Source organism: Anomaloglossus baeobatrachus, chromosome 6 (genome assembly GCF_048569485.1).
Source record: "Anomaloglossus baeobatrachus isolate aAnoBae1 chromosome 6, aAnoBae1.hap1, whole genome shotgun sequence".
Classification (NCBI taxonomy): domain Eukaryota; kingdom Metazoa; phylum Chordata; class Amphibia; order Anura; family Aromobatidae; genus Anomaloglossus; species Anomaloglossus baeobatrachus.
Window position 1 is genome coordinate 101,748,723 of NC_134358.1, and position 26,024 is coordinate 101,774,746.

At 50.1% G+C, this 26,024-nt stretch overlaps 1 protein-coding gene across 5 annotated transcripts in view; it reads left to right on the forward strand.

Annotated features, from left to right (window-relative positions):
- TPD52 (tumor protein D52) overlaps positions 1-26,024 on the forward strand; it is a 275,297-nt gene that overhangs the window by 75,228 nt on the left and 174,045 nt on the right. Inside the window, exon 1 of one of the 5 annotated variants that reach the window (XM_075353150.1) lies at positions 25,847-26,024. This exon is cut by the window's right edge and continues 525 nt beyond it. The exons of 1 other annotated variant lie outside the window; for it this stretch is intronic. The gene's annotated coding sequence lies outside the window, so the exon portion shown is untranslated. Of the gene's footprint in view, positions 1-25,846 lie in introns of those variants that run through there. 3 more of the 5 variants (XM_075353149.1, XM_075353146.1, XM_075353147.1) reach the window with 3 other exon arrangements.

The window sequence follows — 26,024 nt, forward strand, 5'->3', positions numbered from 1 at the left end:
TATCAAAAATAAGCGTGCAAAACACACAAAACCACACCATCAACATAGGTGTATAACAGTATAATACCGCCAATAAGTATAGAATATCACCACAAGATTCCTTCTATTTGCCCCTGGATACCAGGAGCAAAAAATGAAGGAACCAATTTCCGATATAGCAAAAAACCTAATATATGGCAATAGACAAGTATAATAACACAGGATCATCACATAGTATCAAACAGTATTTAACTTCAATATAGATAAAAAAAAGTTTCTCAAAATTAACCACAAAGTGGAGAATAACAGTTCTGTCGATGGCGGGACAAAATGGATGATCAGTCCCCTGTGTGTCCTGTTTTGTCACAGATTATTGGTGGTTCTTACAAAGTCCTGACCAGACTGCAGGCCCGCTGATAACAGGCTAAGTTCACATTTCCGCTAAAATGTATCAGTCACAATCCGCTGCTCTTGTAAACAACGGAATCTGCTTAGCGGATTCCGTTGCTCCCATAGACTTGTATGAGCAGCGGATTGTGACTGATGATGCTGTGTTGCACCCTCCGCCCGACTGATCAGTCGTGGAACGACTGACCGCCGGGCGGGAGGAACGCAGCATGTAACGTTTTTTGAGCAGCGCGATCCGTCGGATTTCGCTGCGCATGCTCTCTGGCTCCCTGCACACGTCACCAGCTTTGGTTGGTTACCCGATATTTACCCTGGTTACGGTGCAAGGAGCCAGCGCTAAGCGGTGTAGGCCCGTAACCAAGGTAAATATCGAGTAACCAAGGTAAACATCGGGTGCTTTGCTGTTACCCGATATTTAGTCTGGTTACGTGTGCAGGGAGGCCGACACTTCCCCGGTCGGCCCCGCCCCCTCACGCACTCCGCACATGTATGTACACTCACACACCTGTCCCCAGCCATGCAGACAAGCACTGCCACTGACGCCCTCGTCTGGCCCCGCCCCCGTTCAGCTCCGCCCCCTCCCGCACTCCGCATGTACATACACACACACACCACACACACACACACACACACACACACACACACACACACACTCACCTGTCCCCAGCCATGCAGACCGCAGCACTGCCACTGACATCCTCAGCGCTCGGCTCCGCCCCTCCCGCATTCAGCATGTGTATACACACACACTCACACTCACACACACACTCACCTGTCCTGCAGTCCCTGCGGCACTGACGTCCTCAGTGCCACGGCCCCGCTCGACTCCGCCCCCTCCCGCATTCAGCATGTGTATACACACACACACACACTCACCTGTCCTGCAGTCCCTGCGGCACTGACGTCCTCAGTGCCACGGCCCTGCTCGGCTCCCCCCCCGAACTCCGCCCCCCATACACAACGGAATCCGACAAAGAAATCTGTTCTTTGTCATCCGTTGTACAGCGCATCAGTCACATGCGTCAAGCGACGCATGTGACTGATACAAAACAACGGAAATGTGAAATTAGCCAAAGGTGTGCATTATGTGCAACTGGGCTGAGACTTGCATCCATAATATGGGGGCACAAATGCACCGACAATACACTCATCTGAAACCGGCCTAAATCTGTAAGGCTAAATGGTCAATAAAGTGAGAACCACCCCTGGGGCAGAGCTATGTTCTGTACTGGGTAAAAATAATTAGGACCCCATACTTTTATCGCTGATTTTTTTTTTTTTTTTGTTTCATGGTATTGGCTGGCGTCCTTTGCGCCATATTAAAGTAGCGCATGCAGTTCATGAATTGTCTGCAAAATTAAATGCTCCTTTTTTTTTTTTGCTTTTAAACTTGTTTTCTGACTTTTGTTCAAAAAGTCTCATTGTAATAATTGCGTCAAAGTTTCAAGAATGCTTAAAATCACTGTGGGGGACGAGAGTAAATTTCAACAAATCCGTTTTTTGTTTTTATTTTTGAAAAGTCGCGAATATATCTGGAAACCATAAAACTCTGCCCAGAGTAGCAAATGTAAAGGAAAAAAAGCACATGTGAAATGATTACAGCCAAATCTATAAAGGCGCTGAGCCCTGAACTCAACAAAAAAAAGTGCAAGTGTATTATGAATCAGGAATTTTATCTGTACTTGACAGCTAATCATATTTGAACAATTAAAATCTTTAATACTTTTACATTTTTTTTCAGTTGAATTTTTTTTCTTATGGCCCCTCTCTTACCCTTAGATTACCTTTTATGAACCTCAACTATCAGAATTGTTTTTGCTATGTAATCTGAGAGTAGTTGGGGTTGTTGAGGTACAGACGCTGATTCCTATGATGTGGGATACTGGGCTGCTTATTGACCTGCCAACATCTTATCCATATCGTTTTGTAATATTGTACTATCGAGGTCCGTTTTTAATATCCTACATAGTTTGGTGTCATAAGCAAAGACTGACACTTTGCTCTCAATCCCATCCACAAGGTCATTAATAAAGAGATTTAAAATGAATTGGTCCTAGCTTAGATCCCTGCAATACCCCACTGCTGACTATAGCCCAATGCGAGATGTACTATTTATTACGACTGTTTCCTATCTTTTAACCAATTCCTTACCTACCTGCTCCTAATTCCCCCTAGTCCTTGCTTCTGGACAATCAGCAGTATATTTTATATTCCCAGCAAGGACACAACATGGTGCAAGTGACACTCATGCTTCCTCTGATTCGCTAGGTATTAGAACCTCCCAACTTTGGGGCATCCAGAGCCATAAACCCAGCCAGCAGCATCTTGCTTTTGGTGGGTACCCACTAAGGAGATGGTAGCAAACTTAGGAAGCCGACCTAGCACAGCAAGGTATTTGGCCAGGTGAGCGTACTGTCCCAACCTGGGTTCTCCAAACGAATTTCTGGACTTTGTATTGGGCAGCTGGAACCATGGACGCTAAGCTGAAGTCCTGTAGAATGACAAATGATAGCAGGCCCCTTTTTGATATCCCTCGGCTCCCATTTCAAGGCATTGTCCCACAAAATTGGGGCAAGATAGTCATGGCTGTTCCTCAGTAATCACTAGTTCAGTTGTCCTCCAGATGATGCAGACTACTGCACCGCAGGGGGCTGATGCAATCCACAATAAGTAGCCATTTCATAAGTTGGCACGCAAAAAGGCCCTCGTACAGTCCCACACGAAACTATGGTCCATGTTCCTTTGTTCTGTGAGTCAAGGGACAATACGTCTATCATACTTTCGAATAGTTCACCCATACAAGTGGCAATATATTCCTTATTGATGCAGAGTCGTTACATATGTCCTATGTAATAAAGTGTTCAAAATGCAAGATGTCAGACTCTCTGGCTGACAGATGTGACCTTGGTCAGGGAACCTGTGTTCTGCGTTTTCCATGTATTATTAATGAGGACACACTAATAAAATCACCACTCCTGGCCACATCTTCTTTTAATGCGTTGTATATTAAGCCTGGGGTGTTTCATTTTTTATGAGCCGGGCTGAAGACAATATGGTTTATATTCGGTGTTCATTCCAGCTGTGACTTTCCCTTATGATGAGGCTTGGAGCATCTGAACATGGAGCTATATGCATATGAGTGCTGCATTGCTAATGTGATCAGGGAAAATAATCATACTAAATGTTTTAAGTCTGCAAACACAATCCAACAGGGGGACACAAAGGTCCTCGGGGGGGCCCCCCGTCCCCACCCAACCTTTTTGCAATCTCCTCCTTCCCTATAAAACCTCACAATGGAAAATTAAATATTTACATCTGTCTCCGGTCTCTGCAGTAGTAGTGAATGGAAGGGCATATGGCACGTAGCCGCCCCAGCCCTTCTGTTATATGGCGCGTGGCATCATTGGGACCCTACCAGTGCCGAGGTCTTTGCTGCTAAGTCTCAGTTGAAAAGATGGCTTGATAGACTTCAAGGGACATTCTCAATTAGCCCTTAGTGAATAATCACATACTTTTTTTACATTAAAAAGGATGTAGAAAAACAAAAAGCCAGCACTAAGGCTATGTGTCCACGGTAGAATGTACCTGCGGATTTTTCTGCATGAAAATCCGCGACTTTCGCGGCAAATCCGCACCCGCGGATTTTGATGCGGATTTTTTTTTTTTTTTTTCCCATTCTATACCCAAATCCGCACCAAAATCCGCAACAAACAATTGACATGCTGCAGATTTTTCCGCATCAAAATCCGCGGCAAATCCGCGGCAGAAAAATCCGCAGCATGGACACAGCATTTCCAAAATGCCATTGAAATGGCTTGGAAGTGCCGCTGCTGCAGATTTTCGGGAAATCCGCGGCAAAATCCGCGGCAAATCCGCAGCGTGGGCACATAGCCTAAATGTGCACTTCAACACTAAAAATTCCAAACTGTACTTATTATAAAAGTCATGACTGTGGGCGGGACAGGTCCAAGCAAATGCTGCATGAAGTAAATAGCCTGTGGACAGGGCCTGATGACTCAATGTGAACAGTCACCAACCGCCAAAATCTAGACAGTTGGAATACATCCCAAATTGGGGGGCATAGCAAAGTGGGGGTCAGCCACCGACCAATTCAATGACGAAAAAACAAAAAGCCATGTATTATACATCCTGAAATCCCTGTACTTATATAGGCAGCTATCATTCCCATTCCTAGAGTGTTAATGTTTACAGGAGTTCACATCTAATAAGACCTGTGTGATGCCTTGGTGCCTGTACCCATTACATTATCCTATGCATTGTATCTTCCATGTATTGTTTGATTGACTTGGTTAGTCCTTTGGAAGTTTTTATGTGATTGTTCAAATAAATTTAGTATTTATTTGACCTCAACTCCTTGTCCTCCTGGTTTATAACTCGTATGGAGTGGTCCTATGTGTAGCTGCAGGTGTCTGAGACTGTTCACACACAGCTTCGTGATTATACACACTTTGGAATTTTTGTATTTCATTAAGTTTTATATGAAGGAAGGCGGAGGGGGAGGAGCTAGAGGCAGAGCTCCTCCCCACTCTGGTGTACTTAGAATATTAGGACATGGCAGCTGGTGCTGATAAGATTCTATGTAAATCGGAGGGAGGAGGAGATATGTCTGTAGACCTCTCCAACCTAACCCCTCCACATAGAATATCATCCGGTATCTGCCATCTCATCTGCCACTAATGCAATGATCTGTCTCACTTGAATACAAATCTTACTGTGACTTGCAAATTTTATAATGACTAATGAATTCTGGAGGAGAAAGAAGCAGATTTGTCTGATAAGTTAACTTACAAAGTTTCTTATTTCCATCTGTACTATAAATTGGTGAACTAAAAATGAAAATAATTACTCCTTTTAGGTTTTTATGTTATCTGATAAATACATAAATCATTTAGAACAAATGTTTGTAATGTGATCGAGAGTAGGGCTGGGCGGACCCGGACTGAAAGTCCAGATCCACGTGGTTTCAAAGCTGCCCAGGTGCCGGACCCAGGCCCGGAATTCCATTTGTTTGACCGGAACGCGGGAAATTAAAAGAAAAAAAAAAAAAGGAAAAATGTAAGAAAATAAGAATGAAGCTAGTGCTTCATACTTAGAGGCGCCGGCTGTACACTACTCCTGCGGCCTCCCTTGGACGCTCATCACATATGCACGACTTTCCCCTCCCACCGGTTGACCTGGCGTTTGTGATTGCTTGCAGTCAGACGTGCCCACAGCCTTTGTGACAGCATCTGACTGCTTCCACTCAGACGCTGTCTGCGGGTCGGACGAGCAGAGGAGGAAACCTCGCCAGCGTGGCTGTTCCTGGGTGTCCGAGTGCAGTTGTCGGGGGCCAGCTTCCCTGTCGCGGGGGCTGCTCGGGGAGATCACGCTCGGATCCGGTGCCTTCTCCTCGGTGGCTCGAGCGGGCCGGACCCGGGGCTCGAGCAGCGCTCCTCGCCCACGAGTGAGAAGTGGGTGGAATTTGGATTTAGGATATGTACAGAGTTCGTGACGCCACCCACGGGTTGTGGTGATGGTGGGCACCACCGCTGCTGGTGACAGGGTTCCTGGGAGCGATGGCGGGGAGCAGATAGATGTCGACCCCTCCATGGGTAGGGGCGGTTGGTCCCGGGGCCCGGTAGGAGGTTGGGTTCCCGTAGGATGGGGTTCGCAGGGTTGCGGTGCAGCGCAGCGCCGTGCCGGATGGCACTGGTGTACTCACTCAGACACAGATGGACAAAGTCTCTGGTAAACCAAATGGCTGGATGGATGGGGGCCCGCAGCCGGCTGCGGTGTTCTCCCTGGATGGGCTGATGGTGGCTGTCGTTTCCCTGCACCTGTGTTTTGTGTCTTGACTCCAATGCCTGGGCACCGGGAGTCTGCTCCCTGACGTATACAAACCGGAGGAGCCCTTTTGCCCGCAGGCGCTGGGCCTTTGGATCTCTGGCCCTTGGCGGTGGCACTTATCCGGAACGGTTGGGCTGTTGCCTTCAATTGGGACTTGGGTGGGAATGAACCCCTGAGGTCCAGACCGCAATCAGAAAATTTGACTAGAGGTTGGCTTTAAGCCTAATCGGGGTCTGAGTACCCTGCCTGGTGCTTGGCTCCAATCCGCTCCCTGGTTCGGTACCGGCGGGCCACCACCCGACCCCGGTCCTACGGTTCCGCTGACCATCACTAACTCCTGCAGATGGCCACCACCGTCTGCCGACCTTGCTGGACATGCCTGGGCTCCAACCCAGACACCCACAGTTTTCACTCCTCACTCTACTGCCCACAACGGCACTCTCTGACTACTCCTCACTGACTACTGTGTTTTTTCCCGCCTCCAGGTCTGTGAACTCCTTGGTGGGCGGGGCCAACCACCTGGCTCTGCCCCACCTGGTGTGTACATCAACCCTGGAGGATGGCAACAAGGGTTTCATGTGTGACTGGTGTGACCTGTCCAGGGGAGGGGGTGTGTGATGTTGTGTAGTGACCTGTGACCCCTGGGGTCCAGGGCGTCACACACAAGTCATGCATCGGGAGGCCCAGGCTGAACAGAGGAGTATACCTTGTGGGCGCAGCCCATCCTGAGTGGCCAGCTTCATGAAGCAGCCCGCTCAGACTGAGCAGAGACTGACACATCACGTGCTGCATTTTGAAAACTCCCCCGCCCTCCCCCCCCCCCCCCCCAACTTCCCCCCCCCCCCCCACCCCCCCATCACTTGACAAATTACATTGTACCTAGAAGGAGCCCATGCATTCTAGCATCTACCTCTTACTTTTAGCTCATGATCTAGACCCACGCAGCTCCGGAGGTGAATGCGCGACCCGGAAGCAGATTGCCGCCATGACACGGAGGTTCAGTGAGTACACAGTGCGTGCTCCTATTCCCTCCCTCCCTTCCTTCCCTTCCACCATTTTTAATGCCCGTATTCTTGTTCCAATACACTTTCATGAGTACCGGATTCTGGACCGGATCCAGGTTTGTTTTTTTTTTTTAAATGAACAGGGACCCGCCGGTCCAGGTTTTTTGCAAGTCCGCCAAGCTCTAATCGAGAGCGAAGAAACGTTAGGATAATATAATAGGAGTATCTAATATTCTGTTAAAATGGAGCATTATTTGTCTTGGGTGTATATATTGATGCTCTACCTGCCTCATGTATGGAAGGTGCAGACTATGCTCCTTACAGCCTTTTTTATGCTGATGCTTTAAAGACTAACATAGAAGGTTTCAATTCAGTGGCTCTCAATCGATTGCAAAAACTACAACTCCCAGCATACCTGGTTATTCAGGACAGCTGGGGATGACTAATGGACTCTGCATTACGTAACTGTTCCCGTTCTCTAGTCAGTGTGTAGTGGGTTGACATGAATTGTATTATCTGGAGAATTGTCATGGAGGCTGAATTGAGGTCTATGTACTGTGGAAAAACTGTGCAGAGATTAAACTTGTAAATTTTTCATGAAAATCTTCTCAAATTCTTATTATATGGGTTTTGGTTTCCAGATGTCAAAATTATTCTTCAGCAGCAGACAAGAAGGTGAAATGTGGGAAGTGGGCAGGCTCGCCAACCTTCCAGAAATTCTAGGACAGTCAGTAAAAATGTTTGTTTTCTTTACCTTCATTAGTAATAAGTGTGCTCGTCACTGCTCAATATTCGATCAAGTAACAAGCGTCTCAAGCACCTGAGTGTCGCCTGCCATACACAGTAATGCCTTAGTCATGTTTGCTACTGGTATTACTGTGACCGGCTGGATCGCATCATCAGGTCTTATGAGACCTTGGGGTGTGATGCCCACTGCTAGAAGCAGTTCAGGGAGAGTTGATGGAGGGAGAGCTTAAATTAGAGCAGGGTTTGTACACTTTAGTGCATTCATGTGGCACTAATGAGTGTTTTTAGCCCTGTTTTAACCTAATAAATAATTAAAAAAGCATGGCGTTTGCTTTACCTTGGCTGGTTATCAGAAACAGGGCAGACAGGTGGGAGCTGATATTATCAGGCAGGGGAGGTCCATGGTTATTGGGCCCTTGCCAGCCTAAAAATGCCAGCTCTCAGCTGCCCCAGAATTGGAATGCTTCCCAATTGCTCTAGTGGGGTGGCAATTGGGTTAATATTTTTTGGGGTTGATGCCAGCTGGCATCAAGGCCAGGGGTTAGTAATGGAGAAGTGTATATCAGACACCCCCATTACAAAGGCAACATTCACACTTGCGTTGTTTTGCATCAGTCACAATCCGTCGCCTTGAGGAATTACGGTTTCCTGCAAAATATATTTTGCAGGAATCCGTTTTTTCCCCCATAGACTTGTATTAACAACGGATTGCGACTGGCCTTGCGTTGCATCCACCGCGTCACGGATCAGTTGTTTAGTGACTGACCGTCCGGCGGTAGGAAAGCAGAATGTAACATTTTTTGCAACGGCAAAAAAACACACTCTGTAGGTGTCCGTCGGAATCCATCAAGAGGTATAATGGGTGTCTATGATGCTGGATTCCGTTATGCTCTACTGAGCATGCCCAGCATGTTTGGCATTTGGCTGTCGCAAACACAAATGGATCATGACGAATCAGTCAAAAAACGGACGCACAGCGGATGTAATGGACGCGACGGATCAGTTTTTTTCCCACAGGATTCCTGTGAACGGAATCCTGTGAAATAACACATCTATTGCGTCAGTTGACATCTAAAAGACCTGACTGATTTTAAAACGGAAGTGTGAATGTAGCCTAACACTAAGTAAAAAGCAAAATACACACAAATAATTTATTTAAAAAAAACCCAAACGCTCTGACTTTTTGTGGTTCGCTAATTTACTTAAAATGAAAAGAAAAAATACAAGTCCGACGTAGTCCAGGGAATCAGACAGTCATAAATGGAAACTTGAAAGACCTAAAAAGAAATAAAAACAAGACACTGTCACTCGTTCACCAATTTATTAGAAAGCAAAGGTCCGACGTATTCCAAACGATGCTCTGTAGCCTATGAGCAGCAGCCACTCCCGCTCACGCTGATCTCCATGAGACCCGGTAACTGATAAGTGGTGACGTTAGGCCTAAGACACAGGGCATGAAAATCGGAGCGAGTGGAATGCGTTAAAACATCGCATTCCACTCGGACCAATATTAGCCTGTGTGTCAGCCCCCATGAGCGATATTTTCTCAGCCCTAATCGGACCGAGAAAACAGTCGCAGCATTCTGCTACTGTAATGCGTTCCTGATTTCTCTCGCACCCATTCAAGTCTATGGGACAAGAGAAAAATCGCACTGCACTTGTGACGCCCTGACAAAATCAGGCTGTCACAGGAGACTGCATCCATCTTCCAGATAAAGGATTCTCTCCTCCTTGGCCTTCCAACACAACCACACACTGGTACAAACACCAGCCACAAAAGCCTAGTCACCCTCCCCAAGGACAATGGGGACACGCCAGTGGGCGGGACCAGACAGATGGTGATGCCCACCTAGGGGTCCTGAGGTGTCAAGGGGAGGGAACACAGAGACAAAACAGTTAGTCTAGTGCGGACAGGGAACGTGAGAGGAGTGAAGTGGTAGTCGGGGGTTGTAGCTACCGGACTACCTGAGCTGACTAGGTGGCAGATGGCAGAGCAGGGCCACAGGCGATGGCGGTCCGGTCGCGGGAGACCTTAAGTGGACTGAGGCAGGGTTATAGCCCGCTGGTGCCGACAGCGGGAATCCGGTCCGGAGGCTGTGCACAGTCTGGGTACCTGGACCCTAGGGCGAGGACAGCTGCAAGCACCTTTCCAATTAACCAGCAGGGGACAAGATTTCAAGTCTTGTCCCACTAGCAGCCCAGATAGAGCGAGATGGAAGCCCAACGAGGGGGATAGGGCGTCTGCAAGTGCCTGCAAAAATCCCAAGGGTCAGATCTCGCGGGCGATAGTTCCCACAGCAAAGACACCGGGAGTGGCCTTTTCCCGTTTCATGCGGACTAGTCAACACACGAGACACCAAACTAAAGTGCAGGAGGAAGGGCCCCTGTTCTGTTCACCGGTGTGCGGGACCCGAGCACACCCCTCTGGAGGCTACCGGTAGCCGGCTGTTGGTTTACTATCTGGACTGTGTGATTTATTAAAAAACAGTGAGTACACCGGTACCATCCGGTCCAGCCCTGCAGACTGCATCCCAGCACTCCACTCCACCTACACCTGGGACCTGGGACTACACCTCCCCTACCCGTGGAGGGGATACCATCCTGCTGTCCCGCTCCATCAGCCCCGGGCACTCCATACCAAGGCAGCGGCAGTGTCACCAACAATCACCGCAACCCACGGGTGGCGTCACTGACAAAACTCTCCCCTGTAATAACCCCCCCCCCTCCCTTTTTCACTTGCGGGCGACGGACGGGTGCTCAGGCCGGGTCCGGCTTCTCCTCGAGCCACCGCCACGACCCCGGATCTGAGCGTCTCTAGCAGCCCCCCCTGCCATGGTCCGTCCCCTGCCCGCAACACACTCGCAGTACACCAGTGTACCCGCAAGTGCAGGGCGAGAATGGCAATAGCCGGCTAAGGAGGAGAGAGGGAAAGAAATCCCTCCCTCCACTCCTCGGTGCTGACCCACCCCTCCTCAGTGCCGGAACACCCCTCCTCCGCGCCGGCCTGCCCTCCGCAGCTGAGGTCCGATCGCATGATCTGACCTCAGTTGCAGGGACACTCTGCTCCCGCTGTGTTGCAAACGTGAGCAGTGTCATGCGAGGATCGCATTAGTCCCACGTGTGGCCCCAGCCTTACTGACATGACCGCTCATCAGTTGCCGGGTGTTTTGGAGATCAGTGTGAGCCGGGAGTGGCTGATGCTTAAAGCCTATGGAGCCTTGTTTTGAGGTTCCCATAGCCTTTGATCTATGAAATTGAGGAACAGCGTTGGAACTGATGCACTACATTGGACCTGCGAGGGAAATGTGTCCTTTGCTCCCCAATTTAATAGAAAGCTAGGTCTTATTTTAGCTACAGAAATGTTTTGAGATCTGTATGTAAAAAAAAAAAAAAAAAAAAAAAAATGGAATGGCATATTGATGGTCCATGTGCTCTTTTTTATTTATTTATTTATTTATTTTTTTTATTTCTTCTCTTGCTTCCATTAACTTTGCAGTGCTGCCTTTCGTGTGATATACACAGCCATATGCAACATGCGGCAATTTTTTAATTCTTTTTTTTCCTCAGCCCAGTTTCAGCTGAGGAAAAACTCAAAGCAAAACATTGCCTTATCGAATAACATTGGCGTCAGAGCAGTGATGTGTTTTTTGTTTTTTTTTTTTGTTTTTTTTTTTTATTTCGCATGACTCTCCATATTTATTTGCAAGTGGGAGTGAGACCTAATGCTGAGACTGCTGTGGGTCAGTGCCAGGGGCGCAGTTAGTCGCCGCTCACTGTGCTCAGAGCAGTGAGTGAAGGCCCACCGGCGCAAACCCTATGACTGAAAAGCCCAAGCTGCCAGGAGATATAAAGTTAATTTCCTCCCGGCAGAGGGACATTCGGTGCTGGCACCGGGCAGCTTCAGAACACTATTAACCTACAGATTAACCCTTTATCTGGAAGTTAGCAGTATTTTTCACAGAACAGAAGTGGCTAGCTGCCTCCTCCACCTCTGGTGATAGGTTTTCTTTGAGATCACTGGAGCTTGCTGAACATTTGCAGTGCAATCCCGCAGTGATGTATAGCACTACGTGTATTTAATGAGTATATTGCATTGTGTGAGATCACCTTGGGCCACCAGGATCTGTGTAGTCAGTCATTCCCCATGACCAGGTACCACTCCTTCAAGCACCTTTTTAACCTCTGAAAGTTGTTTTTTTTTTTTTTTTTTTTTTTTTTGGATTCCAGTTCTTCCAGTGTCTTTTTAAGGTTTGCCAGAGTTTCAAGGCAGAAGGAATTTCCCAGCCCCCTTCGATGAAAAAACCAAGAGTGCCAAGGGCTGTGTCCGCACACAGGTGGAGGAGGCGGCTCGCTCAGGGCTCATGTGCTGCAAGCACCTGGCCATCTTTTAGTTTTCTACTGTTTGTTTTTGTTCCACCAAGACTAGTTTAACACTGCAACAGTTTAGTGGCAGCAACACCATGAGCTTCACCCATCACAATCCCAGCCACATATATACAATACCAGGATGTAAAAGGCTCGGTTCACACTGATGTCTGTAGGATTGTGAATCAAATTTACTGACAAAAAAAAAAAATTATGCATCAAAAACTCTTGCATACTCCTCCTATTCATCTGAACTGAAAATCCACTTTGCTGTTGTATCGCCCTTGAAGCCATCGGGAGCTACAAGTTACTGCATCTGTGACGCCCTGGACTAGCCAGGTAGTCACAGACATAACAGCATACACACCCACTTCCCTAGACAGTTACACCAGTCAGACAAAAACCCTTGTTACCTCCCTCCAGGGTCTGATGTTCACACCAGGTGGGGTGGAGCCAGGCGGTTGGCCCCACCCACCGAGGCGTTCACAGGCCTGGAGGCGGGAAAACAGATTGGTTTAGGAGGTGAAAGTGAGAGGAGTAAAACGTCTGCGTGTGCCTGGGTAGGAGCCCAGGTGTGGCGCCCTGGACAAGCCAGCGGCCACAAAGAACAACCCAACACACCCCACACTCCCGGTCAGGCACACCGAAGTCAGACACAAAACCCTTGTTGCCTTCCTCCAGGTGCTGATGCTCACACCAGGGCGTGGGCCAGGCGGTTGGTCCCGCCCACCGAGGAGTTCACAGTCCTGGAGGCGGGAAAAGAGCTCAGATAGTGTTTTGGAGGAGAAAGTGGAAGGAGTAAAGTGGTAGTTGAGCAGCCTGAAGTTGGTCCGGGTGTGTGGCCCGGACGGTACAGCAAGGTTGGCAGACGGTGGTGACCGTCTGCAGGAATGGCCTATCAGAGTTTACCGTAAGGACCGTGGACAGGCGGTGGCCCGGCGGTACCGGACCGGTACGCAAAGAGAAGCTAGCACCACCTGGCAGGGGCTTACGGACCCCGGCAAGGCTAGGAGTCGCCGTGAATTTGCCAAATCAGTTAGCGAAGGGAACCTCCTGGGTTTCCCAGCAGCCAAGTCGCGACAGAAGGCAACAGTCCAACCGAGAGAGGGAAACAGTCACCGCCAAGGCTAAAGTTCCCAGGGCCAGAGCCTGTGGGCAAAAGGGGCTCCTCCAGCCCATATCCAAGCTGGGGAGCGGGTTACCGGTGGGAACTCATTGGAACCACTACACAACATAGGTGCAGGGAAAGGCAGTCACCATCAACCTGCCGGGAGAAACAACACCGCAGCAGTCTGTGGGACCCGTCCATCCAGCCGTGTGTTTTACCGAGAACTGTGTCCTCATCATTGGCTGAGTGAGTACCACCGTGCCGTGTGGCACAGTGCTGCCTCCGCGACCCTGCACCTCGCCAGGCCCTGTAACCCGCCTGCCAACCATCCCTACCCCATCACCGGGCCCCGGGACAACCAACCCCCTACCCACGGAGGGGAGAACTAACAACAAAGCTGCTCCCTGTCACCGCTCCCGGGATCAATCAATTCCCCCCCTCTCACTCACGGGCGAGGAGCGCCGCTCGAGTCCCCGGGATCCGGCCCACCGCTCGAGCCACCGCCGAGCAGCAGCAGCCGGACCCGAGCAGTGGGAGAGCGCAGCGTCTCCTCCTCCGCCCGCGACACAGGCACTGACAGCAAGGCTGGCAGACTGTGGTGGCCGTCGGCAGGAGTTAGCGGAACTCTGCAGAGCCGTAGGACCGGGGTCGGGCGTTGGCCCGCCGGTACCGAACCGGGGAGCGGAGTGAAGCTAAGCACACAGAGGCAGGGCCATTGGACCCCGACCAGGCTTGGAGCCGCTGACAACAGTAAAATCCGAGTGTGACAGGAACCCCAGGGGTTTCCCAACAACCAAGACCCGACAGAAGGCAACAGTCCACACCGAGAGGATATACAGCCACCGCCATAGGCTAGAGATCCAAGGGCCAGCGCCTGAGGGCAAAACTGGCTCCTACGGCACCTATACGCCGGGTAACGGACTACCGGTGGGCAACTAGAGGAGTCAGAACATTCTAACAGGTGCAGGGAAAGACAGCCACCATCAGCCGTCCGGGGAGAGCACAACAACACTGCAACCGGCTGCGGGACCCGTCCATCCGGCAGTTTGGTTTACCAGAGATTCTGTCATTGATTGTCTGAGTGAGTACACCCGTGCCATCAGACACCGCGCCACGCTGTCCCTGCAACCCTGCACCCCCAGCCATCCAGCCTCCCCGTTACACCACCGGGCCCCGGGATCACCAACCCCCTACTCACGGAGGGGACAACATCCTAGCTGCTCCCTACCATCTCTCCCGGGATGCTGGTCACCAGCAGCGATGGTGCCATCATCACCATGTCCCGTGGGTGGTGTCACGAACCATCTCCCCAAACAAACCATCCCTTTTCACTCAAGGGTGAGGAGCGCTGCTCGAGTTCCCGGGTCCGGCTCACCGCTTGAGCCACCGAGCAGCAGCAGCAGCAGCAGAAGCCCCGGACCCGAGCGTGTCGAGCGCGTCCCCTCCACCCGCGACACATCCTGTCAAAGATGCAGGACCTACCCCTAGGGACCCAGAAGACCAGTGCCGGTAACAGCAAAACATTCATTTTAATCCCTGGTTTTTTCTTTCCAAGGACTGGTGACAGGCTAGGGTTGGACCCAATGGATGGCCACCTAGGGGTGGAGCCGATCCAGTACACTAGACGACAACCAGGGAGGAGGGGTCAGACAGTCAGTGAGTGGAAGTGAGAGGAGACGGACATAACCATACTGACAGTGTACCAGTGACCTGAGGGCCCATGCCCGTGGTTGCCAGTGCAGTACGGTGGAGTACTCCCAGAACCATAGCACCAACGGGGGTACAGAATACTAGGTCAGGCAAATGCTCCAGGCAGACCTCACAGTGAGGGGACCATCCAGGACCTCACTGACCATAAAGTTCGGGACACTAGCAATGAGAGAATCGGGGAACAGGACCAGAGAAACCGTCTTCACAGGGTTCAAGCTACCTGTTTTATATGGACGAAGACTGAACGAGAACCAGGAGGGGACCACCAGACACTTCAAGCCACTGGGACCCACTAACCAGAGATAGGTGCAGGGGATAGAAGCCACCAGGTTACCAAACCGGCACTGGGACTAAGGGGACCAGCAGTGAGGACCAGCCTTCCTCTAGTTACCAGCCATAACAACTCTGTGAGTAAAGCAACCAGTTACACTGCAATCCTTTGAGTGGTCTACCTTCTTTCCGCACCCAACAACATCTATCCCCTGGGGCTTGGCCCTACTTGCAGAGGGCCCAACATCCAGGCTGCCACCAACACCAGCGCCAGTAGTGAGAACTGTGCAGCGGCGGCTTCAATAAAATAGCCGCAACTCGCGTCACGACAAAAACTTTTATTTCATCTCCTCTATAAATAACACCCTTTTCGGAGCGACCCCAGGGTCACGGAACCAGACAACGGCCACCCAGTGACATCTCTGTAAATATACGGCCCGGGACAGAGTACCCCACGGCCCTGGGGCGACACATTGTGTGGCGCCCTGGACAAGCCAGGACGTCGCAGGAACTGTAACAACACACGCCACACCCCGGTTAGGCACATCAGTCACACACGCAAATCCTTGTTGCCTCCCTCCAGGGGCTGATGTCCACACCAGGTGGGGTGGAGCCAGGCGGTTGGCCCTACCCACCGAGGAGTTCACAGTCCTGGAGGCGGGAAAGGACAGTAGTAGAGTTGAGTTAGGGAAAGTGAAAGGAGAGGAGTGAAATGGTAGTGGAGCAGACTGACCGTGACCGGGTACGTGGCCCGGGCACCCAAGAGCAAGGTTGGCAGACGGTGGTGACCGTCTGCAGGAGAGGCCGATTGACGCATAACCGTAAGGACCGGGGACGGGCAGTGGCCCGCCGGTACCGAACCGGGGAGCGAACAGAAGCCAGCACCATTCGGCAGGGCCTACGGACCCCGACCAGGCTTGGAGTCGCCGTTAAACCGGTCAAATCCGTCAGCGATGGGAACCTCCGGGGTTTCCCAGCAGCAAAGACCCGACTGAAGGCAACCGCTCAACCGTGAAGGGAAATGCAGCTACCGCCACAGCTAGAGTTCCCAGGGCCAGAGCCTGCGGGCAAAAAGGGGCTCCTCTGGCAAACACACCGCTGGGGAGCGGGCTACCGGTGGGAAGCCATCGGGGCCGAAAACACATCACAGGTGCAGGGAGAGACAGTCACCGCCAACCTACCGGGAGTTACCACCGCAGCCGGCTGCGGGACCCGTCCATCCAGCCGTTTGTTTTACCAGACACTCCGTCTACGTTATTGGCTGAGTGAGTACCACCGTGCAGTATGGCACCGCGCTGCCCCCGCGACCCTGCACCTCACCAAACCCCACCATCCACCTTTCAGTCACCATCACCGGCACCCCGGGACCACCAAACCCCCCCCCCCACCCACGGAGGGGAGAAAAACATCTCGGCTGCTCCCTGTCATCACTCCCGGGATCCCAGTCCAGAGCAGCGGTGGTGTCCCAACCTCACCACAACCGTGGGTGGCGTCACGGACTGACTTCCCAAACCCCAAAAACTATTCCCCTTTCACTCACGGGCGAGGAGCGCCGCTCGAGTCCCCGGATCTGGCCCACCGCTCGAACCACCGAGCAGCAGCAGCAGCCGGACCCGAGCCGCGAGCGCGGTCGAGCAGCGCACCCCCCGCCCGCGACAACTTGGCATCACGAACAGGATCTTACCGTTCTACTGCCTGGTAGAAGTGCGCCTTGTGTCCCGCCGGAGGTGTCCGGCCGAAAATTTTCAGAAGCCGCCATCTTGGGCGCGAAAAGTTCCCCGCTCGAGCGTCTTCCCGAGCAGTGGAGGCGCGAAAGCCGAAGCTCCGCCCCTGAAGAAGAGGTGCCGAAAAGAAACCAAGGGGGGACGCGGAAGGAGAGATGGTGGCGTCCTCTAATTGGAGCGCTGGAGCACCCGCCACCGGAGCGTCTAAGCTCTGGGGGAACCGAGGCGGAGTAGCCTTTGAGGATTGCGGCCCGGGTGAGCTCCCCGCCGGGACTGCTGCTTGGCTGGAGCGGGAGCTGGGCCGGTTCTGCTTGAAGGTGAGGGCGCAGAGCTTGCAGCAGCTGCTGGATTGGAAGGCGGAGATGCGTAGAATGGTTGCCGTGGTGTGGGCCCGTGAGCAAGGGGCCGCTGCAGCCGTGACGCGTCGCGATCAGGCCACCCAAGCTCCTGAACCAGCCTTGATAGCGTGGGAGCCGGAGGCCAGCACCGCAGCAGGAGGTCCAGAAAGAGTGCAGCTGATGGAAGAAGAGGTTCCGAGCACGCTGCTCCTGCCACAGTTTCCAACGGCGATCAGCGGTTCCGGGCTGCACTGCTTATGGAAGGAGAACCCAATGTACCGTCCGGTCCCTGAGTGGGCCGACCCCCTGCGGTAGTAGCCGCCCCAAAGTCAGCGGTCCCTCCGCTGCAAGTTGTCCCCGTTGGGACCACCAGTACCGTTAAATGAATGAATTGACTGAAGTTTATCTGATTTGCAACTGTGATTTAACCGGCCGTTGCCGGCAACTAGTCCCCGTAGGGATTTTCTGCACCGTTTGCATAAGAAACTGCTTACGGACAAGCCCGAGAACTTGCAGGGCAACCACAAACTTGTGGCATGTAAATATATTTGTTTTATTCCGTGACCGCTTCCGGAGAGGCAGATTGGAGGAAGGGCCCGCAGCAGAGTGGGCTGGGGCCCGGTGGCCATTCTCTGGGGGTCAGGGGTCCCCCATGGACGTGTGTCCCCTGAAAGGGACAGTACCCGCTCGGGCAGCCTGGTGATGGACTGGGGCAAGGGGTGCTGCCCACTTCTTAGGAGCAGCATCAGGGCCAGGTTGTTTGGACGGGGGGGAGAGCGGAAGCCGTTACCGTTAATAAAATTAACTACCGTTAGCAACGTTTAAAAAAGTGCCTCCCATAAGGGAAGATTTATAAAGTAATGCTTATGTTTAAATGTTTTATAGGTTTCCCCCCCCCTTTTTTTTACAGTTACAACATAAAACCGGTGATGGACAGGCAGCCCGCGGACTGTCTGCGTTTAACCAAGGGGGAATGTGGCGCCCTGGACAAGTCAGGACGTCACAGGAACTGCAACAACACACCCCACACCCCGATTAGGCACATCAGTCACACACGCAAATCCTTGTTGCCTCCCTCCAGGGGCTGATGTCCACACCAGGTGGGGTGGAGCCAGATGGTTGGCCCCACCCACCGAGGAGTTCACAGTCCTGGAGGCGGGAAAGGACAGTAGTAGAGTTGAGTTAGGGAAAGTGAAAGGAGAGGAGTGAAATGGTAGTGGAGCAGACTGACCGTGTCCGGGTACGTGGCCCGGGCACCCAAGAGCAAGGTTGGCAGACGGTGGTGACAGTCTGCAGGAGAGGCCGATTTGTTGCATAACCGTGAGGACCGGGGACGGGCGGTGGCCCGCCGGTACCGAACCGGGGCGCGAAGAGAAGCCAGCACCATTCGGCAGGGCCTACGGACCCCGACCAGGCTTGGAGTCGCCGTTAAACCGGTCAAATCCGTCAGCGACTGGAACCTCCGGGGTTTCCCAGCAGCAAAGATCCGACTCAAGGCAACCGCTCAACCGTGAAGGGAAATGCAGCTACCTCCACAGCTAGAGTTCCCAGGGCCAGAGCCTGCGGGCAAAAAGGGGCTCCTCTGCCAAACACACCGCTGGGGAGCGGGCTACCGGTGGGAAGCCATCTGGGCCGAAAACACATCACAGGTGCAGGGAGAGATAGTCACCGCCAACCTACCGGGAGTTACCACCGCAGCCGGCTGCGGGTCCCGTCCATCCAGCCGTTTGTTTTACCAGAGATTCTGTCTACGTTATTGGCTGAGTGAGTACCACCGTGCCGTCTGGCACCGCGCTGCCCCCGTGACCCTGCACCTCACCAAACCCCGCCATCTACCTTTCAGTCACCATCACCGGACCCCGGGACCACCAAACCCCCCACCCCCCCCTACCCACGGAGGGGAGAAAAACATCTCGGCTGCTCCCTGTCATCGCTCCCGGGATCCCCGTCCAGAGCAGCGGTGGTGTCCCAACCTCACCACAACCGTGGGTGGCGTCACGGACTGACTTCCCAAACCCCAAAAACTATTCCCCTTTCACTCACGGGTGAGGAGCGCCGCTCGAGTCCCCGGATCCGGCCCACCGCTCGAGCCACCGAGCAGCAGCAGCCGGACCCGAGCCGCGAGCGTGGTCGAGCAGCGCACCCCCCCCTCCCGCGACAATTGTCTATATGGCCTTGGGGAAAAAAAGGTGGATTTTTGTTGAACAACCTATTGAATTTTTCTTCCTTCCATAGAGCTGTCAACCAAGCCCAAGATGCTAATACCCAGTTATGAAATTGGTTGTAAATGGAACTTTTTTTTTTTTTTTTGCTCAATCCTCCTATTTGACCGCCCTCCTTAGATCTGCCTGACAGCTGGTGTCTGACGGATCGGGGCAGTGCAGGTGTAATGTGACGTCTGTAAGGACTGAGAACTAAAGCAAACATTGATAACTGTAAGGAATAAATGAGCCGTTTATGCAGCGCTTGGCCAAACCCCGTGCCGGAGCTGCCCAGATCCTGCTGCGCTGTCAGACGCATCCTGTAGCCTTTCAGCCGTATTTACAGACACTCAAGTCATTTGCAGCGAATGAGGTGGATTTACATAATCTCAGAATAGCAATGAATCCATTTTACCTGTATCTTTTCTATGAGGCCGAACGAAGCATCTGTGTTGCAGCCAAAAGCTGTGCTGGCAATGCGCTGCTGTTCTGGCGATGCGCTGCTGTGCTGGCGATGCGCTGCTGTGCTGGCGATTTTCTGTGCTGGCTATGTGCTGGCGCTGCTGTGCTGGAGATGCACTGCTGTTCTGGCGATGCGCTGCTGGCGATTTGCTTGCGATGCACTGCTGTTCTGGCGATGCGGCTATGAGGCCACACTTTTTAGTTGCTTATATGTCGATTTATTTTGCACGTTTTATAGCCTTTTCACAAGCTAAACTCACAAAGCCATTAAGTCTCTTTGCCCGTCTGTCTGTCTGTGTCTCGGTCTGTCTCTTTCTGTCTCTCTTTATCAGTCTCCCCACCAACATCATATTACCTCACACAGGTGGTTTTATGAATGTTTTCTAGGGCATTTAGCAATTGTGGCTCTTGGATGTTAATGGCTGCTCTGTTTGGCCTTATTCTTGGGCCCTTTTCGCATTGCATCTTGGTGTCAGCTACCGGAAAGTGTATACTTCCGAAAAAGGTGCACAACCGAGCACATGGTGACTCCATCTGCACCATTATAGTTAAGGGCCCCATTGGCGCGAAGGGACCACTGAACGGAGATTGGAACACAGTGTGAAAGGGGCCTTAATGACGTGATTTCCCCCCCCCCCCAGTTAGTTTCCGCTATGCATTGGAAATGTTGTACATTTTAGGGTATTCTAGGTATCAGACATAAAAATTTTATATTTTAAGCATAAGAAAAGGCTATAGGGCAAGGAGGGCCAGGCCCCAGAGGATAGGTGATTTTAGATGGGTGTTGAAGGTAGGCCACACAAGGGGTTGCAGTGTAACTGGTTCCTTTACTCACAGTAAGCTGGTAACTGGTCACCCGAGGCCGGCTGCTCTTAACCGCAGGTCCCCTTAGTGCCAGTTTAGTGACCTGGTGGCTTCTTTCCCCTGCACCTGTCTCTTTGGTTGGTGGGTCTCCCTGGCTTGGTGCAGCTGGGGGTCCCATCCTGGTTGTCTTCTTCAGCAGTCCGTATGACAGTAGTGTGAACCCTGTGGGGTTGGAGTCTCTGGTCCTATCCCCGGTTCTCCCGTTGCTACTGTGTCCCGAACTTAAAGGTCAGTGAGGTCCTTGATGGTCCTCTCACTGTGCAGATTTTATCAGGTCTGCCTGGAGCGTTTTCCTAGAATTCTGTATTCTGTACCCTGTTGGTGCGTAGTTCCGGGAGTACTCCACCGGCAACTAACCGCCTGGACCCTCAGGTCATTGTTACACTCTTGACAGTCCTTCCTCTCTCTCTTTCATGGTCACTCACACACTGTCTGCCCCTCCCACCTGGTCGTCTAGTGGACTGGATTGGCTCCACCTCTAGGCGGCCATCCATTGGTCTGACCCTAGCCTGGTACCATTTTATCGGGAAATTGGGAAAAACAGGGATTATCTGGAGTGTTTGTGTGTGACCAGCACTGGTCAGCTGGGTCCCTAGTGGGTAGGCCCTGCATCCTGGTGGGGATGTAGTACCTTGTAGCTCCCTGATGGCTTCAGGGGCGCTACATAGTCTTCACCTAATGAGGTCAATACCAGAAGATTCAAAAACAAAACTGTTATTTTAAAGGATGGCACACCAAACACAGCCAAAAAACAGTGTCAAAAAGGCAATTAAAAAAAATGCTAAGGTGTGGAGATGGTGCAGAAATTCAAATTGTGAAACAATGCTTCCTCTTATCAGAGACCTGCAGACACGTAACACTTGCACAATATTTGGTCTTAATATCCTTGAAGTTCAAAGTTAGCAATGTGTGCCTTACTAGTTCTTTCCTGTTTGGCAGCTTCGGATGTTAGAAACGTTCTTATATTCCCAGTGTTTTACAGGATCAGCTAAAAGTTAGACCCCATGATCACAGCAATTGCTTCCTAAAAGGAAATCTACATGATGGATAGAGGCAGCAACAAGCAAAACAAAGCAGGTCGTTTTTGAAATCAACGTATTCTCTTTTAGAAAATGGATGCATCTTCTTTATTACTCTTACAATTTATGCTGCGGTAAAAGATTAAGAGAATGAGAAAAGCAATTAAGTTTGCAGTGTAATCCGACACAATTATGTACGTTTATATACATTTTTCTACCGGCTTGGACATGCCCACTGGTGAGCAGGAGAATCCTCTGGTGGGCCCCATTTGCAGTAGAGCATCACTTACAGCCCCAACAGAATCAGTAGTTGGCATAACACTCTCGTTTCACTATAACGGATAAAGAACCATTTCCTAATTAATTTTACAAACTACCCAGTATATTATAGAGAAGCAGAGGTACATTTGTGAATGCAATTTTTGCATGTTGTTGATCAGTGGGCCCCCCAAAGTCAATGTTACTGGTGGGACGTGTGTGTGTGTGTGTGTGTGTGTGTGTGTGTGTGTGTGTGTGTGTGTGTGATAAATATAAATATTTTATATAATGTGTGTGGGTAAAGCCTTGCACACCCGGACGTCGAGCGGAAAACTGCTCGATTGGTTGACTCTGTTCACATGCCGGTTGAGGTTAACCCGCCACCTTGACTGTTAAGGGGCCTAGATGTCAGTGTTCCGTCTTCCGGCTCCTATTGCCTGGGGCCACTCAGTTTGAGGCTTGGTCTCTAGTTACACCACTGTTCACACCCTGTGTCTCTGGACACAGTCAAGAATCATGCTATCGTGCCTTCTGTCTCCTGTTCTCAGTTGCAACAAACCACCCATTGAATACAGCCTTCACGACTGACTATATGTTTGAATGAACTGTTATTTTCCCCCTCAGTTGACGCCACCTAGGCTGGACTAGTCCCAAAATTTAACTACTTCTGACCCTGTAATCCAGCAACTTCCTTACTAAACATGTTCAATAAATATTATACATTAGATATCACAGAACATTATCACATTCTACATCATACTACAACTCACATGACACAATATTTACCAAAGACTCATGACATTATTCACATTGTACATCATTGACGCAATTTGTGTCTTCAGGGGTAGTGACATTACTTCCAATTGTCCTCCATTCATTCATTCATTCATTCATTCATTCAGATGTCAGTTTGTTGCATACGAGTGCTGTTTTTCCCTGGATAGCACTCGTACCTGTAATAGTGAATGGGGTCTATCACTTGTCCATACAAGAAAAGCTGTTGACACTTGAAAGAAACGCTGACCAAAAAAAAAAAAGCAATCAGTTTTTCTCAAATGTGAAAGCGTCTTATTTTAATTTTGACTCTAAAAGACGCACTAGGGCTTTATTTTTAGGGGATGTCATATATTTTGTATTGGTGTCAGTGATTGGGTCACCCACTAATGGTAAATGAATATTCACTCCCTTCCCCGGCCACCCCTCTACTCTGGAGTCAATGATTGGAATGTGTGTTAATGGATGAATATTCACCCCCTTCCCCTACCCATAATCCTGCCCACCCATCTGTGTCGACGGCATGAGTGATTGAAACGTATGTTAATTGCAAATGAATATTCATGCTCCTGTCAGAAGAGCTGTCAACCAGTCCAAGCATTGCGATGCGATTCTCTGGTAGTAATACGGCAATCTAACTGAATCATTGATGGCGGCATAGGAAAAATAGGCAGGGGAACAGGGTGAATATTCATTTGCAATTAAATCATGTTCCAGTCAATGACGTTGGCACAGAGGCAGGGGAAGAGGGTGAATATTAATTTTCCATTAACACACGTTCCAATCACTGAAGCCGGCGGAGAGGGGTGGGTGGGCTTGGGTGAATGTTCATTCACCATTAATTAGCTGGCATCTGACTATAAACAAATAGGTACATAGGCCTTTGTCAGCCCTTTCAGGATATTTCAGGATACTATTGTAGTATGGTAAGCAACTAAGGCTTATTTTTGGAGTAGGGATTGAATAATAAAATGCGAAAAAATCCAGCTGGGGCTTATTTTCAGGGTAGTTCTTATTTTCGGGGGAAACATGGTAGCAAACTACCTGCCTATTAGTTTTTAGGCCCATATTAAAAGAAAGTCCTGGATAACCCCTTTTTTTTTTTTTTTTTTAAATGGTGTTTTTGTTTTTTAAATGGTGGCATTTGTTTTTGGTTTGTTTTTTTTCATATCACAATCTACATTAAAAAATCATCATGGAGAAATTTTTTCTTTTACTTTACACATCTGGGCATGCGCAGTTGTGGTAAAGACTGTTGCGTTAACGGAATCTGTCAAATGACGGATTCTAATGAAATCCGCCACCATAGGCGTTCATTATAAAAACAACGGACGCCGACGGAATCCTGCAGGTTGCGTTTTTTTGACACCCCGCCAAGTGCAGAAAAACGCTACATGCAGAGTTCCATCTACCAGGCGGATGCAACGCAGCGTCGACCGACAGATGCAACGCAAGGCCATCCGTTCCTATCCGTAGCTAATAGAAGTCTATGAGGAATAAAACTGTTTCCTGCAACAGTTACCGTAATTCTTCAAGGCAGCGGATAGCAACGGATGCCGTTCAACACAAGTGTGAAAGCGCAATTACAATGACAAGCAACACTGCTATACACAATTGAAGATATTATATCCACCAATCACAATTACCTTTGCCATGCTCAATAAATGCTTAAAGGGGTATTCCCATCTCCAAGATTCTATCTCAATATGTAGTAGGTGTAACAATAAGAATATTAGCATATACCTCCAATTAGAAATGTAGTTTTCCTGATTAGCTATGTCACTTACCTCATTAACTTGGTATCCATGATTATGACCACTAGCAACTAACTGTCCTGATACCTAAGCTCCTGCAGTGCCCTGCACATGAGGTAAGCAACATAGCGATTCAGAAGAACTGTAGTACATTTCTATTTGGAGACATATGGTAATATTCTTATTACATCTACTACATATTGGGATAGGATCTTGAAGATGGGAATACCTCTTTAAATACAAAATACCATTTGAGGTTATGTACATGTATTGTTTCTTGAAACATCAGGAAGTTGGTCTCAAAATGCCCCAGTGGTCAGTGTGACAGTGGCAAGTTATTGTATTTGTTTTTTTTCTTACTGCAATGCCAAAATAGTTTAAAAACAGGTTTTTGTGTTAAATATATTTTTTAAATTAAATAATTTTCTGATGACGGCTTCCTTTTTAATGTAGCGGTTTGCCGAGTGCGGAGTTGGTGAAGGATGTAAACCAGGCATTGGCTATAAACGCAATCCGTTACCATACACACAAAGCTGAGCCATATGTGAACATTTTCTTTTTCACCTGCTTGTTTTTCTTTCTAGACAAACGTAGGTGCCTACTGGAGTTACGGAGGGGAATAATAAAGCCGTGCTAATGTGATAATCATATTTATTAGAGTGCTGAAAGGTTATTGAGGCGTGTGTGAAGGTGCAGAGGATACACACGTGTTCTCTCTCGCCTCCATATGTTCTACATTACGATTGTTTACTCTGATCATGGCCTGTACTGCAGCTCCGCCAAGTGGCCTGGAAAACCAGGTCACCAGCTAATGGCTGTCACCTAACACCGCCGAGCATTATCTGCAGGGCCCCAGCATAAGAGGCAGATCATTCCCAAGGCTCTGAGGTTTGGAGGCCAGGATGCATTAAGTAATGCATTGATTGAAAAGCACTTTGCTCCAGGGCATCCGGTGTATGTCCTTGCTGGAGATGGCCATTTCTATGAATATTCTAGTATTTGGAGGACAGTGCGGCACACAGAGGGTCCACACGTCCTCAGCAAGCGCCTGTTACAGCACAGATGGTGCGCACCAAACAATATTGGCCAGTAATCTGTTTGTGCCCTAGAAGATTAACAAGGTCCTGGTTTTGCAGGAGCTGCTGATATTTTTACTAAATTAAATGTCCGCAGTGTTTTCTGCTCCAGAGTC